This window comes from Stegodyphus dumicola, chromosome 4, assembly GCF_044657685.1.
Source record: "Stegodyphus dumicola isolate Sdum_Otavi_A_Nest chromosome 4, ASM4465768v1".
Classification (NCBI taxonomy): Eukaryota; Metazoa; Arthropoda; class Arachnida; order Araneae; family Eresidae; genus Stegodyphus; species Stegodyphus dumicola.
In genome coordinates, this window is record NC_140771.1 from 143706759 (window position 1) to 143726472 (window position 19714).

Sequence of the window (19714 nt, forward strand, 5' to 3'; positions counted from 1 at the left end):
CTCACGAACTCATAGATTCTGTAGAAAAAATCAACAGTAAAATTATAGATATCATTTCCCAAGATTTTACTCTCGACACGATCCTCTTTTGTGGTTCGAATCTCAATCCTAAAATTTACAAATTTAAAGATAAACTGGAAGCTATTATCAAAACCATGAAAGGCGTTATTTTATATTCGGTGTCTGGAGATCAGCTAGTGGAACAAATTCATCGAATTCAAGAGCGATATTTTCCGATTCTCGTCATTACCATGCACAATTCCTGCAAGAAACCTCAACGCTATATGTGGAATAATATCCACGAGTATTGGCAAGAAGTGCCCCACCAGATAGAAATTCTAAACCTGATGAATGCCATCCGGTCCTCCATTCAGGCCTATGCTCGGAATCAGTTTGCCGATAAAACTAAAAACATGTGTCCTTTCACAGACATTATGAAACAGGTCAACATTAATTATGTAGTCTCGTCCATTCTGAGTCGAACCAACATTGATCGTAAAATCATTCAAATGGATCGACATAAATGGCATATTCGAACCCACGATGGGGTTCTGAATCTTTTGACGGGTCATGTAGGAGGGACGGTTCCGGAATTTTACCTATCGGATCGACGTCTGGGCATCAATTTTAGTCGACACGAGTTGATGCAATTTCGTCACGATCCGGATTTGATAGCCATCTATCGTTTATTAACCGACCGGAAATTTTTTCTACAATACCTGAAAAGCTGTTTTCTCGACCTCACGGACGATTTACTGGATACGCTGCGGGAAAAAGTGCGCGAGTTTCATGACAAACTAGAAACCAACCCGCTCATTCAAAGCATGCTTCATTTTTATGTGCACATGTGTAAATATACGTGTTTCGAATACGATCTGTTCATGTACCTTTTAGATGTCCTGGCCAGTCTTCTCATTGCGACCAATTACGGTCGCAAATTTTTTATTTTGAAAGGCAACACGCGCAATGGAAAAAGTAAATTCTTTCAAATGATTTCGAAGGTCTTTGGAGGCTATAGTCATGGTATTCGAGCCGTCAATTTACAAACGACGAGTGGTCAAGGACTATCAGCCCAACCCGAACTGGCCTCTTCGTTATTTTGTTGTCGGGTAGTGACTGTTGAAGAAATGTCGGGAAAATTAAACGAAAACCTCGTGAAAGAAATCACGGGTAATTCGACCACCAGTTTTCGGAATTTATACGAGCAAAATGTAGGAGCGATTCCCAGTGCCAAACTCATGGCTTCTACCAATACGTTCCCAGTGTGTACGGCCACAGAGGCATTTAATGATCGCGTGGTAGCAATTCCTTTTGACACCGTGTTTACGAAAAATGCTCCATCCCTCACCTCAGAACAAGTGATGCAGGATCAATATTTACTCGAAACCAAAGATTCTATCGTCGAAGATTCCTATAAAGGTTTCTTTTTAATGATTTATCTGCATCTGGCCCACAATATTAACATGGAGGACGGCATGATCCGTTACCGTTCCGAACCTGAAATATTAGTAGAATTCAAAAAAGAATTTCTATCTTCGACCGATATTTTTACACAATTCAAACAGTATGCCGATGTACAAATCATTCCCGGTTCTGTTACGACCTTTAACGAACTGAAATCGGCCATTCGACAATTTTTGAAAACGATGCGCGACACCTCCATCCACGAAACGGAACTCATTATGCGTTTCAATGATGAATTTGGACATTTGAAACGGACCGAAATGGATTTCAGTTCCTTTTCAGCCGAAAATAATATTTCCTCGTCTTTGGATATAGTAGAACCCCTTCAGTTTGAAAATGCCGAATTGAATTCGTCTCTCAAACGAAAGCATGACGACGAAGAGGGAGAACACTCAACCACGAAACATTTAAAAGTGGACGATGAACCCATTGATCTGCCTCAGCATAAAAGACAAGTTATTTATTACGATAATGTTATCATCAAAAATCTGAAAAAAGACAAGAATTACTAACCTTTTTACATATGCATGAGGTAGGTTCCCAACATTTCATTGTGTAATGACTTGGAAAAAACAAAAGTTGACTGAAGAAAGCCAGATTTCAAGATGTTTCTTCTTCAAAAACACAGAATCATGTGAAGTGAAACTCGCAATGCTGAAATATATAAGTGAGAGTCCATTCTTAAAACATGGTGATGTCCGGTCGATCGAGTCGGGTTGGAAAAATTTCTTAACAGCTGAGAAAAAATTCTAAAGATTAAAAAAAAAAAAAAAAAACTTTTTGTTAATTTTTATCATGTCTTTAGACATGATAAAAATTAACTTTACCACCCCTCACCCCTATTTTGGTTTGAATCAGGTGTCAACATGTTTCTAAAATAAATTTCCAAGAACGATATGACTCATTCTTTTGTTTAGAAATCTAGTTTTAGAAAGGGTGAGACATCATTCACAACAAAAAGAAAAAAGGGGGGTAGAGTTAATTTTTATTATGTCTAAAGACATGATAAAAATTAACAAAAAGTTTTTTTCTTTTTTTTTTTTTTTTTAATAGAATTTTTTCTCAGCCAGCTTCGAGTCATTCTTTCTCTTCTCACTGACTATATATAAGAACGTTGTTCTTACAGTCCTGGTATTGACATTAACGTAGCTGCTAGAATAAAAGCCATTGTAGGTATTTCAGCTAAGCACAAACAGAGGCATGGAAACAACTTTTTAAGAATTTCTTCAACGGGTACCGTGGATTGATAAACGCAGTTTCCTGCAGCATCGCATGTGCGTTTATAATGTTCTGAGAGAAGATACTTGTACTGTTCAAAATAATTCCAGGGAATGAGGACTTTTCCACTACATGTTTTAGTAAAGTAGATTTCACCTTGGGCATCTTTCAGGACGTAAGGTTCTTCATTTTTCACTAAATAATATTCGTTCCCTCGGAAATCCACCGGGTATCGTTCTTTTCCGTCCGCGTATTTGGCCAGAACGAATTCGTTTTGAATTTGAATAACGAGGGATTTTTTACGTTGTAGAGGATATTTTTCATTTCCTTTCCGATCTTTGGCATAATATGGAAGGCCGTCTCGAGTTTTAGCGAAAGGATCACCTTTGTCGGGATAGATTTCCCCCTTTTGGGAGTGAATGGCATACGTTTCATGACCATATTCACTTTTCACAAAGACTGGATCTTTTTTTCGATATTTGTAATATTCGCTACCATATCGATTCGGATAAAATTCCATTATATTGCTTTATCTTTTCAAAAATAAATTTCTCGTCTAATGATTTTATTTTTACTTTTCTTCGTGAGCATGTTTAGCTAATAAATATTGATGATATTTATTGCCGTGCATTAAATAATCCATTGTGATCCAAGTATATTTCGGATTCGAGAGTAGTGCGTAAAAATATAAGAGATAGATGCAAGTGACATGGTAATGAGCAGAATCTTTAGGAAAAAACTGACTGGCCATTTTGCGAATAGGGTCTAAGATTTCTTCATTCGATAAAATAAATTCTTCATCATTCCATTCCAGGGCATTAAACAGGGGCTGCTGATCGATTAAAAGATATAGGTGTCCATATTGCGACATATTATCTAATACGTGACGGATATGAGCAACGGCCTGTGATTGAAAATCTCGAACGAGTCGAGGCGTAATCTCAAAAAATAAATTCAGAAACCGGTACGTCGCTTGATAGTTTTCAAGTTGAGGAATTTGCCCAATCACGAATCGGATGAGTCGATCAATCGGTAATTGAATAGTTTTCAAAACAGAAATATCGTAATACTCTGCCATGCTTGTTTAATCCTTCGAACCGAAGAAGAAGAAAAAAAAAATTAAATTAAATTGAAAAAAAAAATGAATCATTCAACCTTTCTTCCATGGCGAATCACCGAACGGTTCAATCGACAAATAGGTCCCTCCTTTCGATATATTGTTCTTATTTCCCATACTGCCACGTTTAATTTGGAAAGAGATTTAAAATCGACCTTGGGTCTTCAATCTTGGTCCTTAATACAATTTCTACAAAAGTTTCGTCAACATCGAGTGGGTATAAAATATATAACTCTGTTCACTCGCAAGGATAAGATACGTCTAGGACCTATTGCAGTACAAGTATCAGAGCGGATTTGTTTCCAACAATTAAAGAAAAAATATGGAACTCAATCCATCCACTTAGTTGGAGCCACCTATCTAAAAGGCAAATTGAGAGATTTTCATGTGATAACCGTAGAGGATTTTAGATTCAATGTTCTCCTGAAACAAGATGACCGATAAAAATAAAACATGGAATCCTATATCGTTCTCAATTTCGAAGGTTTCGAATTGAATGGTGATCCTCTCGCCAAAGAACTTAATCTTTCTTATAATGATGACTTTTCCGACTATATTATTAAAGAAGTGGCTTATATCACCCATGATCGTTCCCAAGGCATTATCTACGTGGAAGCACCCATACCGTGGTCTGAATTATCCTATTCCGCCAAACAAAGTGTATCGAGTGTTCATTTACCGTTAGCGGATATAACGCATGGCTTTTCATGGAATGAGGGTCATTTGCCGTACGATCAATTAAAACCGTTTCTCGTAGCTCTAACGGCAGGATATAAAAACATTTACTGCCCTCATTATTGGAAAATTAATGTTTTGTACCAGATACTGGCCCGTCCTATTTATTTCAATTTCGTCTCCAAGAACAAGGAGGCGTTTCATACCGCGCCCATACCAATGAACTATGAATATTCATCGTTTTGTCCGAAACATATAGGTCGGACCAAATATTGTGCTTTCCAAGAAGCTTTGTTTTATTTTCATCGCCTTCAAGAGTACAAGAAAGAAACCTTTCCGTTTGTCATTCATAAATCTTTAGAAAAAAATGAAAAAGAAAGAGACTTACCTCCAACATTATCCAACACGTTATAGAATACTTTTTTTTTCCTTCCCCATGAATGAGTCAACTAGGATCTAGGTGGGTCCCTCTTCAACAGCACGTACACATTTGAAGCGAAACTCGAAATGCTTAAATAGATAAGGAAGAGTTCATTCCTAAAAAAATGGTGATGACTTGTGAATCCAGTCGGCTGGAAAAAATTTCTCAGAGCTAAGAAATATTCTGTAATGAAAAAAAAAAAAAAAAAAAAAAAAAAAAAAACTTTTTGTTAATTTTTATCATGTCTTCTAGACATGATAAAAATTAACTAAAACCTTTTGTTTTCAATGATGTCTCACCATGTTTCTAAAAATACACCATGACTCATTTATTTCTTGGAATTTTATTTTTAGAAAGGGTGAGTCATGGTCTAATTTTCGAAAGGGTGAGACATCATTCCTAGACAAAAAGAGTAGATAGTTAATTTTTATCATGTCTAGAAGACATGATAAAAATTAACAAAAAGTTTTTTTTTTTTTTTTTTTTCCAGCTTTGAAAATTTTTTTCCAACCGACTGGATTGAAAAGACATCCCAATCTTTTTAAGAATGGATTGTTTCAGATATTTTTCTTTCTCTCACGACTTTAGTTTTTAAACAGTATATTAATGCAGATTAGGAACGCAAGTATGACCAAGATACCTATCATAGAAAGAATGATTTTTGTCCAGTTGGTGGTGGAATGATGATTATTTTCGTCAGACTGTATCGGGTTGGCATATATTTTCTTCTTTCTTTTCTTCTTTTTCTCTTCCTCTTCCACTGGATCTTCTTGTCCTGGAAGACCGCTTTCCACTTTCTCGACCACTTTACTCTCCGAGTTATTATATATAACTTTATAGGGTTGGAACCCGTGTCGAGAAGCGCGTTTAGATCTCAAATTGGTCAAATAATCCATCGGTTTCGAATGCGATCGGTACAAGTAGCCTATCAAATTTTCGGGTTCAATTCTAGGGTCTCGTATAAACGCAGGCGTCCAGGGCTTGTCATTTAAATTGGGAACAATGATGATTTGATCACACGTGATGGGGTATCCACTCGCAAAGATTTGTTCCTCACTCACTTTCTTGAACTGAACAATGTACTCGTTATTGTATCGATCGACCGGGTAGTAATATTCACCCAATTTATTTTGAGCGTACCGGTTTCCTAAAGGTTTTTGGGTAATGCGCTTATCGGCATGAATAATTTCCGGATAGATTTCATTATTGTCTGCATCTTTGGCGTATCGTTTCACGGCCGGATCTTTCATCAATTGATCGTACGATCCTTTGTCCGTCACTAAATATCGTTCGTTGCCGTGTTGATCGACCGGGTAAATAATGACCCCGTTCTTATCATGAGCATAAAAGAATTCTTTCAGCCTCGTCATGGCGAATTGACCGCTATCCGGGTAAATTTCGCCTCCATCCGCTTTCCGCGCATACACTTGGTTCTGATCGGTATCTCTTCCAAAGATGACTTGCTGAGTGAAAGGGTAAAGGATTTGATAAAATTCATCGCCTGTAGCATTTTTAGGATAGATGGGTTTACCCTGAGAATTGATAGGATAGAACGGAATACCGTTTTTATCGAGGGCGTAAGACATGTATTCGGGCTTGTGTTCCGTATCGTCGGCCAACAAGGGATATTTTTCATTTCCTGTCTCATCTTTAGCATAATAATACCGCCCGTCGGCATCTCGAGCAATCATGTCGTTCCCAAACAAATCTTTGGGATACATCTCGGCCCCGGAATGCTCTTTGGCATAAATTTCTCGACCCTGGTATTTTAGAAAGACGGGCAAGTTATTGATTTTTCCATAATACTCCTCAAAATTTTTTTCTCCACCGATATACACGGGTTTTTTAGCATAATGGGGAACTTTATATTTGTCTAGGGCATACAGTAGACTGGGATCGTCAGTGGTAATATATGTTTCAAATTCCCTTCGATCCTTTCTATATCGTTGATTTCCAAGATTGTCGACTGCATAATACTCATCTTTTGCCATCGAAGATCCTTTGGTAATCGTTTTGCTTTATTCGTCATTGTCGTCGTGGTAAATTCTCGGATAATATTCGTCCAAGTTTTCATCTTTCGCCTAAATGCCTCCTCCTAAAGCATCTAAGGCCGGTTCGTCCCTATTTCCAATTCGAATATACGTTTCGAGACCGTTGAGTTGCTTGGGATAGTATTCGTCCCCACTCGCTCTCTTAGCGTAATAAGGGGTTCCATCGATGTTCCTAGCCGGCATTTCATTGTGCAAACGATCTCGAGCGTAAATTTCATCGTTGAATTCGTTGACGGGATAATATTCGCCTAGCGTATTGTTTCGGAAATACATTTCGTCCTGATCCGGAGAGAGTTCAAACAGCGGTCGTTTTGTGACGAGATTAAACGGGTATTGGAATTTATTGTTCTCTAAGGGAATATAGATCCGTTGACCGTTGGAATCGAGAGGGGCATATTCGATAGGGAATTGATTGACATCGAGTTTTCGAGCATAGTAAGGCTTTTGATGCTCGTCTTTGGCAAAATAGGGTCGATGGTGCTCGTCTAAAGCATAGATTTGTTCTTTGGTCTGAGGATTTTCCGGATACCATTCTTTTCCTCCGTAGAACAGATACACCATTTTTCCGTTTTCCATGGGAAACATGGGTTCCCCATCACTATCAAATCCATACACGGGACGGTTTTGGGCGTCGACGGGTAAAATAGAACGGTTCAGATGATCGACGGCATAGACAGGGGTTATTTTACCGGTGATGGGAGAGATTTGTTTTGCAAACACAATATTTCCATCGGGATCCAGCATATAAAATTCATCTCCTTGTCGATTCTTAGCATAAATCTCATTTCCGTCAGCCAATTTGGCATAGCGCTTATCTGATTTCATTCGATCGGGGTAGTATTCTTCGTAATTGAGGAGATCTCGCCTATGCCGACGAATTATTTCCTCATCCACGTCCATGGGAATATTGCCTACATTATCATTATTAGGAGGATTGTCATGGATTGGAGGAGGATGGTTAGATGAATTGCTTGGAGGGTGATTGTTAAGGGGGTTTTCAACGACTGGGTCTCCTACATGATTAGGAGAAGCTGCTTCCATTCGAAGCAATTTTCGTTCCGCTTTATCAGATTTGGATTTATCCCTTCGAACCATTTTTTTTAATTAATATGAGTTACTTTATTATTATCTCTTCTCTTCTGACTCAGAACAAAGAAAACAAAAATATGGTATCGATCCTCTTATGGATTTTATTATTTCTCTTTATCCACCATCCCGTTTATAATGCTTACCAGAATATTACGTATCGGACCCTTTATTACGAGACATTAGGTCAAGAATAGAGAAGAAGAAGAAAACAAAACAAATGGATTCCTTAACATTAGGAACGCTTTTAGTCGCTGGAGCGTATACGTCCTTCGTGATCCTGTTTTGTCTCATTTTAACACAAAGCTGGTTCTTTCTCCTTTTCCTCCTCATCAACGGACTCGTTTTTCTCTTTCTGGCTTTTGGATACATTCGCAAGCTGACGATTTTTACAACTTTCGGGGAATTGCTCGGCAGTTTGGTGCAAAATAAAGACGTGGGAGATTGGTATTGCCGTTTTCGTCAATGGTGGTTTAAGTAAAGAGAATGGATGCTCAAACCTTTAAACGTTTAAAACGAACTTATTTAGAAGATGAACCGATCGTTTCGAACGAACTCCAAGAAAGCCAGGCTCGTGTTTCACCGTTCGTGGCTCATAAAATTCATGAACTTTTACACTTCAAAACCCCTTCTTCTCCACCTCCTCCTCCGGGTATTGACGTCACCCACTTTACGACCGCTTTCCGAGAAGAAGAGCCTCAACAACGATTAGATGAAGTCGTCGTCACCTATTTATTATTCATGGCTAATTTAATGAACCAAGATAAATGGGGACGGACGTTTCTACGACCTGGTAGGCGAATACAGTTGGATTCAACTCTTTAAATTGACTACGTACTGCGTCTTAACGCTCCTGTACCGTATTCGATGGAAGAGCGAATAATTTTTCTTTTTAGACGAAGCGGTGATTGAATTACTCCAGGGGAAAAGTCAGGCGATTCGAGACTTGATGACCCGGATCGGCATTTCCGTATCCCCACAACCTTTTTCAGCCGAAGATTATTTTCATCACATCAATTACCACAACACGTTGGTCTTTGGTCCTTATTACTGGCGGCTTTTACATTGGATGGCCGAAGCGTTTTCAATTCAGGACGAGCAGGACGAGGATATTCGTCTCGCGAAAACTCTTTGGAGAGACTTTGTGACAGAATCTTTATATCGAACTCTCCGATGCGGGATTTGTGTGTATCATTACTTATCCAAACTCAAAACGTATAAAGAACGGTTTTTAGGCGAACACTTTGCCCACGTCTGGTTTCAATTTCATAATGAAGTGAATGCCAGTCTTCAAAAGCCACCTTATCCTGAATCGGAATTCCAGAAAGATCAAGAATATATGCGAGCTGCGTTAAAAAAATAAAGAAGCATGGGATCTTTTCTGACTCGTCCTGGGAATCAAGTATGCGGAACAACCAGCATGGGTTCCATTCAAGATCTTTTCAAGAAATGTCAAGACGCACCCGTGACCGTTGTATTAGGTAATTTAGGAAGGCATCCTTCCCTCTTATCCTATCATTTGGAAACCCTTTTTGTTCGACATCATAAAACGGTCCATATTCTTCTCGACGATTCCAACGATTGGTTCGTCAGCGGGTTAGATCCGTCTTACGAATGCGACGGCACGCATTGCGATCTTCTCATCTGGATCGAACCGAATTTTGGAGACTCGGTGGTCAAACCAGCCTATGCCGATCGTCTCATTGTTCGAGCCATCTTCATCTCAATTTATCTAATTGTCAGTTACTGAATTATCATTTAGGCGATCCCTACGACCTTCCTTCCAGTACCATGAAACCGTGGATCGAAGATGAGGCTGAAATATATCCACACAATGAAGTGCTGTACCCAAGGAAATATCAAACTGGGAGATGGTGGAAGCAAGTCGAGAATGAAATGGATGTTGTCTTTCATTTGAAACTGTGTCGGACAGCTCAAGAATGCTATCTCAGCATGTTAAACGCTCTCGAGATTGTTGGAAAGTATCGTCCCAAAACCTGGCGATTCCTTCTTTCCGAATATATGAAAAAGTCATTGGCTTTAAATCTTCGGATGGGATTAAAGAAATGGGATGAATATCAGTCCCAATCCATTCCATCGGTTCGAGTCCGATCCCTACATCCGTCATCGGCTAATTTACTCAAACCCATCTATGGTCTCGATTCCTTTTTCCAGTCTCAATTAGTTTCCTCACTCTGGTTTTCTTCCTCAGGTTCGATTGATTCTGTTTCCTCCTCCTCTTCCTCATCAGAAGTTTCCCAAGGTCCCAATAATTCATACATGAGTAAATCATCTAAATCAGCCTCATCGTCTGAAAACCTGATGCGGTTTTCATAATCGTAAATTACATCATATAAAAAAGAACGTCGCAAAGGGAGAAACATAGAAGTTAATTTCTGCAGGACATCTTCAAACGGTTCTCGGCAGACAGGACACGTCAATGCTTTTTCTCTCCAAATGTCAATACATTTCGTGTGGAACTGATGTTGACACGTTAAAGTAGAAATGGTTTCTACATCTTCGGCAATGAGTTCGTCTAAGCAAATTGGACAACATTCGGCCATTTTGTTTCTACTGTTTCTTCTTATTATTATAAATATTTTTTTGATTCAAAAACCTATTAAAAAATTATAAATAAGTAAGAGTTCTTCATTATACCAAAAATAAAAGAAGCATCATGTCTCCCTCAAAAACTAGTAAATTAGTCTACTCTATTTATGAAAATCAATATGAAACTTGGTGTTTACAAATGCATAAAGATCTAAATCATACCGAAACACTTCAAGAATATCACCAATATCTTATCGATCAAAAACAACGTTCCGCGAAATATATTTCAAATGCTTTAAATGCTATTCGACGAAAATGGTTCTTACCTTCTGCAGATGAGGTGGTGGTCAAGAAACCTCGTCGTCGAAAACACCAACTTTTTACAGCAGAGCAGATGAATCAAATCCGTAATCACTTTCTCTCCAATTATGAAACAGATGAACTGTCGCTGATAGTCTTATTACTTTTAGAAACGGAATTGAGGATGATTCACATCTTGGGCTATCTAAACGATGATCCAGAGAAACGAAAAGCGTTTGCGTCTAAATCTTTAGAAGTCTATAAGGATCCAAATCAGATAAAGTTATTCCAGTTTCTTTTCAATGCTCCTCCATCCAAACTATTTGGAAAAACTCATTACCAGTATTTATTTAATCTAAAGCGACGATTGAAGAAACAGTATAACATCAAACGAGCTTCCTTCGAAAGGCTGAAGCGGTCTCGATATCTCGTGAAAGCAAAGGCGAAAACGAATGAATCAGAACCCAGTGAGTGAAACTTATATATCGACTTATATATCGTTATCAACATCTCCAAAAAAAGAAAGTAAAACCGACCGACTGGTGGAAAATATTTCTCAAAAAAATCTAATGTGATATTAAAAAAAAAAAAAAAAAAAAAAAAAAAAAAAAAAAAAAAAAAAACTTTTTGTTAATTTTTATCATGTCTTAGACATGATAAAAATTAACTCTACCCTCCTTTTTGTTTGGAATGATGTCAACATGTTGTCTAGACATGTTTCTAAGTATAAATTTCCAAGAAAAGCATGATTCATTCTTAGAAATCTATTTTTAGAAAAGGTGACATCATTCAAAATAAAAAAGAAGGTACAGTTAATTTTTATCATGTCTAAAAGACATGATAAAAATTAACAAAAAGTTTTTTTTTTTTTTTTTTTTACTATCAAATTTTTTTGAGAAATATTTTTCAACAGTCGGTCGGTTTTACTTTTCCATTTGGAAATAGATCTGTTGATATAACAATGTATAGGAGATGGATCTGTTGATAACAAAATATTATACACCAGTCGTGAGTCTTACTTTTCCATTTTTGCGTACTGTATTTATTTTTATTTTAAGAATCATCTAATTCCTTCTACTTCGTCTTTGTCGTCTCATTTCTCTCCAAAATGCATTCGGTCGACCAAAATAAGGGTTGACTTCCCGTTCTTCATCATCTGAGGTAGGTGAACTTTGTCTAGGTGTATCCATATAAGCATAATCTCCCACTAAATCTTCTCTTCTCTGTCTTCTGGGTCTCGTTTGACTGGTACTAGGCCCTGAAAAAATGAGACCATGGCCTCCCAGATCGACTAATTCTTCTTCGGGTCTTCGTCTTCGTCGTTGCCTTGGCGGTTCTTCCACCTCTGGTTCTTCCTCCTCCTCCTCTTCATCCGAATCTATTCTTAAATGTTCCATTTGCAATGTTCCGCTGGTAAAATACAGCATATCATCCTGGCTGATACGAGTCTGACAGGTCGGGCATTTCTTTTTACCATACTCTCGAATCCATTTCTTTATACATTTAATATGAAAGGAATGCTCACAATCGAGATTGTAGACTTTATGGCGTTTCGTTTCTTTGAAGGCCTTCAAGCAAATTCAACAGATTTCTTCCTCTGCGTCTGCCATTTTTTCCAATGATTTACTTGAACGCAAACTGCTTTATTCGATCATCCGCTTTGCCTAGGAACACTTTCGCTAAAAAGGTTTCGATTCGACTCATTTTTTCAATAAATTCCAGTGATAAGGCATCGCACGTGCCGCCTTGTTGAATCTCTCGAAGGAGGTAGTAGAATTCTGTATTCCGATGGTACGTAATTTGAGAAGTGACCAGTTTTCGCAATTGCTGGGTCAAGAACGATTCTTTGAAGAAGAAGGGGCGACGACAAATGCGAACTCCAAACTCAAACACGAAATTCGCCACCACGTTGAGTTCGTTCCGGCATAAATTGCAATAAATCATGACGTGCACAAGATCAAATAGGGTCGTGTAAGGAGAAAAACGAGCCCGAATTTGATTCGAGGCTTTCATTTCCAAACATAATTGATAAGCGGGATCCTTTTCAACATCCTTGGAAGTAGGAGGTAGAAGGAACGAAGCATTGTCGCCGTCACATATTTTTACATAGGGAGCTAGGACTTTGTGATAATAACTTAAGAAATTGAAAGGTTGGTCCTCGTCTTGATGGACATTTTCCATGAGCGATTTCATGTTGGTGAAAAGAGCGTGCAGAGCCGCTTTATCGACTTGGGAGTGATTCTCTTCATTGGCGATTTTTTCAATATGCTGGGCGTATTCGTCCATGTATTCGATCATGAACCGTTCGAGCGATTCATACGATTCAAAAGGTTCGGCCTGGGATCGAAAAGGGGCATTCACGCATTGTAATAATCGAATCCCGTTTAATAAAATACGTAACGTGACGGAAACATTACGGATCGGTAAAATACCAGGAATCCCTATGAGAGGAAATGTGCAGGGTACGTTCAAATCTCCCGTCCAATTTGCATATTCTCGAGCTAGACGAGCTGATAAGAACGGATCACTGTCATCAGGAAAGGATGCTTGTAAAATAAAAGCATACGCATCTTGAATTTGATCACATTCCGTGCACTGCAATTGACCATTGACACCTGCTACGATTTTATCGGGACCGTGACACGTTGAAATGAAATCAAGGAACATGGTAACCAAGATCCTACTTGTATTATTCTTATTCTTATCATGCCGTATACACCTATTGAAATAAGACGGGAAATTCGTCGTTCGTATTATGAACGAGGGCAAACGGTTCGTCAAATTGCTCGACACTTGAATGTCGCTCCTTCCACAGTTCAATATTGGATCTCCCGCTCCTCGGAAAATGAGGAGAACTATCAAACCAAACACAAATCCGGCCGACCTCGAGCCACGACCCAAGAAATGGATCAACGTATTTTTGAAATGTCGACGGGTGATCCTTTTTTACCCGCGACGGATATTGGTCGTCGATTACAAGTGCCTTGCACCGCTCAAACGGTTCGTCGACGATTAAAAGAAAAAGGATTAGTGTCGCGCATCCCCGTCCGAAAAGATTATTTGCGGGAGATTCATCGTCAACGACGCTACGACTTTGCTTCTCAGCGTGCGGAATGGACGGTCGATGATTGGTCCCGGATTATATTTTCCGACGAGAAAGTATTCAGTTCGATCGGGTACGGTCCTATTCGCGTATGGCGGCCTCGACAGGTCCTGCGTTATCAAGACGAACGTTATTTTTCTTCTGCGTTAGAAGGCCGTCAACGTTCCGGTCGTTTTAATCTCAGTGTCTGGATGTGCATAAGCGGAAAATTTCCCAACCAAATCCGTCGAATCGGGATCCAGCATTTAAATGCCGACTATTACCTCTCTAATATTTTTAAGCCGGTACTTCTCGATCATAGTCAACCTCCCGATGTTTCTTTAAACCCTTTGATCACCGAACACCGTCTCTTGTTCATGCACGATCTCTCTCCGATCCATACGAGTTTACGCGTCACACAATGGATTCGAGAACATGAAATTCCTATGGTCGAAGACTGGCCTCCTAAAGGAGCTGATTTGAATCCCGTCGAAAATGTTTGGGCGGAATTAGAACGTCGATTAGCGAATCGGGTAGCTCGAAACCGATTGGAATTATGGGACCTGGTCCGCGATGCTTTTTATAGTTTGGAAGAAACTTATTTTGAAACATTAATCGCGTCCATGCCTCGACGAATTGCATCTGTCATAGAACACAGAGGAGGTTGGACAAAATACTAATCATCATCTATAAAAAAAGACACTTCATTTGATTCTTCAATGAATATATTTATTGACACCATATTTCACTATTTGTTGCAGGGCGATCATAGCCATAAATCGATGACAATATTTCGTTCCACAATACTCACATTTCTGTGGACGACGAGAAGGTTTATAGCTTACTGTCCATACAGATTCAACACGGAGCAATTGATAAATTTTTTTTCGACAATGTTCATTCGCGACATACAGTCTTTGAATATGAAGTTTTCGCAGATCCTCATTCAATTGCTGAATCCATTTGGTATGCGGTCGATACGTTTTCATGTCTCTAGAGGCAAACCGGACACTGTTTGTCAGAGTGTATCCATCAGACGTGATGGCCAGCACACCTATGACACTCGGATGAATTTCAGTTCGATATTTCTTTTTTTTAGTAGAAGAAGTAGAATGAGATGAGGAGGGAAGATCTTCTTCGATTGTAGAACGCATGTGTGGTGGAGAGGATTGGTCCATTATTTCTGAATAATGCGAGGAAGAAGACGAAATGGGCGATAACGGTGGATTGAAATTCAGAGAAGGAGTATCACGAATTGGATTAGGTTTCTTCTTTTTGATCCTACGGCGGACAGGTGGAGGAGAAGGAGTTGGCGATATATCAGACCACGACGTGATATACTCATTCTCCGAAGAAACACATTCATATAAAGGCGAAGAAGGTTGCAAGTCCAAACAGGGTTCATTATCGTCTTCACACGTCATGATTAAGTCTCCCGTAGCCATCTGTTCTAGACCTATCTGCTCAAGAAAATGAGCCGCGATTCCTTCTGCAATCGTTTATATAGAGAAAGAGTGAGAGGGGGGAATGAAAGTAGGTAAGAGTAAAAAAGATAAGTCGTTGGGAAAAATATTTCTCTCAGAAAAATTTTTAACCTTCAAAAAAAAAAAAAAAAAAAAAAAAAAAAAAAAAAAAAAATTTGTTAATTTTTATCATGTTTTTAGACATGATAAAAATTAACTATACCCTCTTTTTCAAATGATGTTGATAACCTATTGTCTCAATATGCTTCTAAAAATAGAACATACTCATTTCTTTCTTGGAAATTTATTTTTAGAAACATATTCGAAAGGATGAGACATCATTCTCAGACAAAAGGAAGAGACAGTTAATTTTTATCATGTCTTAAGACATGATAAAAATTAACCAAAGGTTTTTTTTTTTTTTTTTTTTTTTTTCAAGGTCTAGAAATTTTTTTTCTTGGCTTTCAGAAATTTTTCCCAGCCAACTCGATGGACAAAACCATCCAATTTTTTAAGAACGGACTATCGCTCATCTATTTAAGCATTCCGAGTTTCGCTTTAGTTCAATCCGTGTTTCCTTTTAGAATGAGTGTGTGCTCTCCAACATGGTTCTACCCTCTCTTCTCAAGAACCCCGTCAAGTGAAGAATTTAAGGATATCTCCTACCTATCTATCAAAGAAGCTACGCGTAAATTTAATAGAGTTGAATTCAATATGAGTTTTTCTAACATTTTTCATCAATGGATATTCACAAAATTAATAATAAACGCGGAACCACCCGTTTTTTATGAACACAGATTAACGAAAAGAAATGCTTTACATTTCGCTATTTTGTTCTCAATGGATGATATCGTTCGGCAACTGATTCTTCTTGGATGCGACATGAACAAACATGATATTTTTGGTTTTACCCCTTTACACTATGCCTGTCAATTACGATGCAAACTCATCGTGGATATGTTGTTGCTTGCTGGTGCGAATGTCCGGTGTTGCAATCCCAAAACCGTTTTAGAACGCTGGCGAAAAAATGGAAAATTGGAAGAGGAAAATATGCGGTTACTCAATTATGCTGTTGAACCACGTATTCTTAGCCTGGAAAATTTATGTTACATAACTATTAGAAAACATATGAGGCATGTCAAAAGGAATGCTCATCATCTCGGATTACCTGACTTAATGGTAAGACGTCTCACCCTCGAAGAATGGTAATAATATTCTTTAAAATAAGATCCCTTAACCACCCCGCATTTCCCATTTGAAGAATCCATCCTATCTATTCTTTTTTTAATGTCTCGGGATGTCATCCGACGCATTCTCTCCGCCAAAAAAAACGAGTTCCTCCCACCTACCCCAAAAAGAAGAAGAAGAGGAAATTTCCCATGAGTCTTTTCGAGAACACTCCCCCCCTCTCTCTTCCTATATATAAAAGAAGCTGAGAGAAAAGTTGTCTTTTCTTTTTTTTTCCATCTCATCCTCAGGAGAAAGAGAGAGAGAGAAAACTAAATGCCATGGAGTGGTTACGGCGAGAGTCTTTTTCCCTCGCGATTCGTTTCCGTTTCGCCAAGACAATTCCCCTCACGTTTTACTTGGGGTCGGGCACGCTCTATTTTCGAGGATCGGAACTCGTGACTTGCCTTTCCCAGCAAGGGACTTGGATGAGTCCGAAAAGTCAACGGACTATTCAGCAATGGATCTCTCGAGCCCCTTTTCGCCCTTACCGATCCTTAACGACGGATCTCTGGATCGATACGTCGGACCGCCCTAGCCGGATTCTCCGCTATACCCCTTTTATCACCTTCGATTCCCTGGAAAAATTGCTCAACGATTTGGGTCCAGACGCTCTCCTCTTTTCGACCTGGCTTCAGAGTGTGATGAGAGAACCTCTTCAAATCCAAGAAGATTCTCAGACCGGGGAAACTTATTTTAGTCCCGTGGAGAACAAGGTGATGGACTTTCAGTTTCAAAATTTATCGGAACTGTTTCAATGTGCTTTATGTTTTTATTCTTCTTAAAGAGTGGGTGGGGGGGGGAAAGAAAACCTAAAAATTGTAGAATAATCATAAAAAATATTTTTGTTTTTCTTTTAAAAAAATATTGAGATAGTCCAATCTTGTGGAGGAGGTGGAAAATTCAAAACTATTACCTAAAACAGATATGGCGGTCAGTCCATTTCGATCCACGGAGGAGGATATGTGTGAGATTCTCTGATCCATAGAGGGTTTCAGGAAAAAAAAACTGCGAAAGTTTTCCCCCTATCTCCAAAGAATGGGTATCCAGGTTGAATGCAGAGTACAGACTGATGGGAAGCCGAAACTCGAGTTCCTTAAATAGAAAAAAATGAGAGCTCCTTCTAGAAACAATTTTAGATGTCTTGTTTGGATGAGTGAGTCGACTGGGAAAAATTTCTCAGCGCTCTGGAAAAAAATTTTGAGTTTAAAAAAAAAAAAAAAAACTTTTGGTTAATTTTTATCATGTCTTATAGACATGATAAAAATTAACTCTCTCTTCTTTTTGTCTGGGAATGATGTCTCACCGTTTCGAAAAATAGAACATATCCCATTCTTGAAATTCTATTATTTTAGAAAGGATGATGAGTGATGGTCTACTTTTCGAAACGGTGAGACATCACTCCCAGACAAAAAGAAGAGAGAGTTAATTTTTATCATGTCTATAAGACATGATAAAAATTAACAAAAAGTTTTTTTTTTTTTTTTTTTTCAATTCAGGAAATTTTTCTCTGAGCTTTGCCAATTTTTTTTCCCAGCCAGCTCCATCCATAAAACAACACCTCTCAAAATCTTTTCTCATTTATCTATTTAAACCATTCGAATTTTTTTGCTTCCAATGAGTCCACGCATCTTGGCCTTTCTTCCACTCTGCTCTGAGAAAGATAAGGTAGATTGTTTTCGGTGGACCGTCCTGTTGACGCTTCCGATTTATATAGAGAGCTATATATATAGATAGGGTCCCTCCTAACTCCCTCTATTATGACTATTAGTCTTTTTCTTCTTTTTTTTTCCAAGAAATATACAAAGAATGATCCACAGTTTTTTTTTTCCGTTAATGAAAAAACAAATATGCTTCTACCTTCCGACTTCTTTTTAGTACCTCTTTAGGTGTGTCCTCCTTCTGGATCTTTTCCTTCTCCTCTCTTCCTCGCGAGCAGGGAATTGAAAATGCTGTTCAGGATGCAACGCTCGTAAAGACTCCATTTTCTTCCTGGAGAGGGCGTCTACGGCAAACACCGTCTTGTCATGAAATTGGAGTTGGTAGTAAAGAGGTCCCTGAATAATGTACACGGAGCGAGCTCGCAGTCGATAGGGAATCATACGATACCCGTCGGCTTCTGATTCCATTTCCCATCCATAAAGACGGATAGAAGCTTCTCCGGTTTGAAGAATATGAACCCACTCGGGTGAAACGTAAAACAGTTTTAAAAAGGTTCCAGCATCGACGGCGATCACATTTTCCCATCGCAGATAAGCGTGTAAGCGAAAGGTTCCTGCCTCCATCATCGATTGGAAAGCAAAGTGCTTGAAAACTTCGATGGACGAAAAATAATGCAGGATTTTTCCATCGTAACAGGATAAATAGCACATGGTTTCTTGGACGATTTGTTCCATACGCTCCGGGTCCCGAAACCATTCTTCGAAACGGGAGAGAGGTTCCCATTGATCAGCTACATCGAGATGACAGACGGGCGTGATTTCCACCAGGGTAGGTAGAACTGCAACAGCATCGGTCGACATTTTAGTTTTGCTCGGTTGAGAAGGAAGAACGAGAATGAACCCTGTAAGCAGAAAAACTCGGATCTATATAAATACTAGAGGAAAAAAGGCGGGGGGAAGGGAAGTTCTCCCTTCCTCCCAAAGAATAAGAAAAGTGGGTGGAAAGAAAAAAATCATTTCACTCTCAGGAAAAAAAAAGAATTTTTTTTTCTTGTCAACATGTTGTCTAGACATGTTTCTAAAAATAGATTTCCAACAAAGGTTCATTCTTTTCTTAGAAATCTATTTTTAGAAAAGAATTGACATATCCTTCAAAACAAATTTCTTTTTTTTTCCCTCCCTCCAGCAGCCAACTGGATGGGCAAGCGTTTCGGGTCAGATCAGTCCGTGCTGACATTATTTTTTTTTAAATACAATGGAATTAGTATAGGAATGTACTAGAAACTGACCCAAGGTTGAAAAGAAAATATCAAAATCAATACTCACTTCTTGACGATTTCTTTTTTCCAAAAACCTGTCGAAGAATTCTTGATGGGTTATCCAATCTCTAGACCTGTCT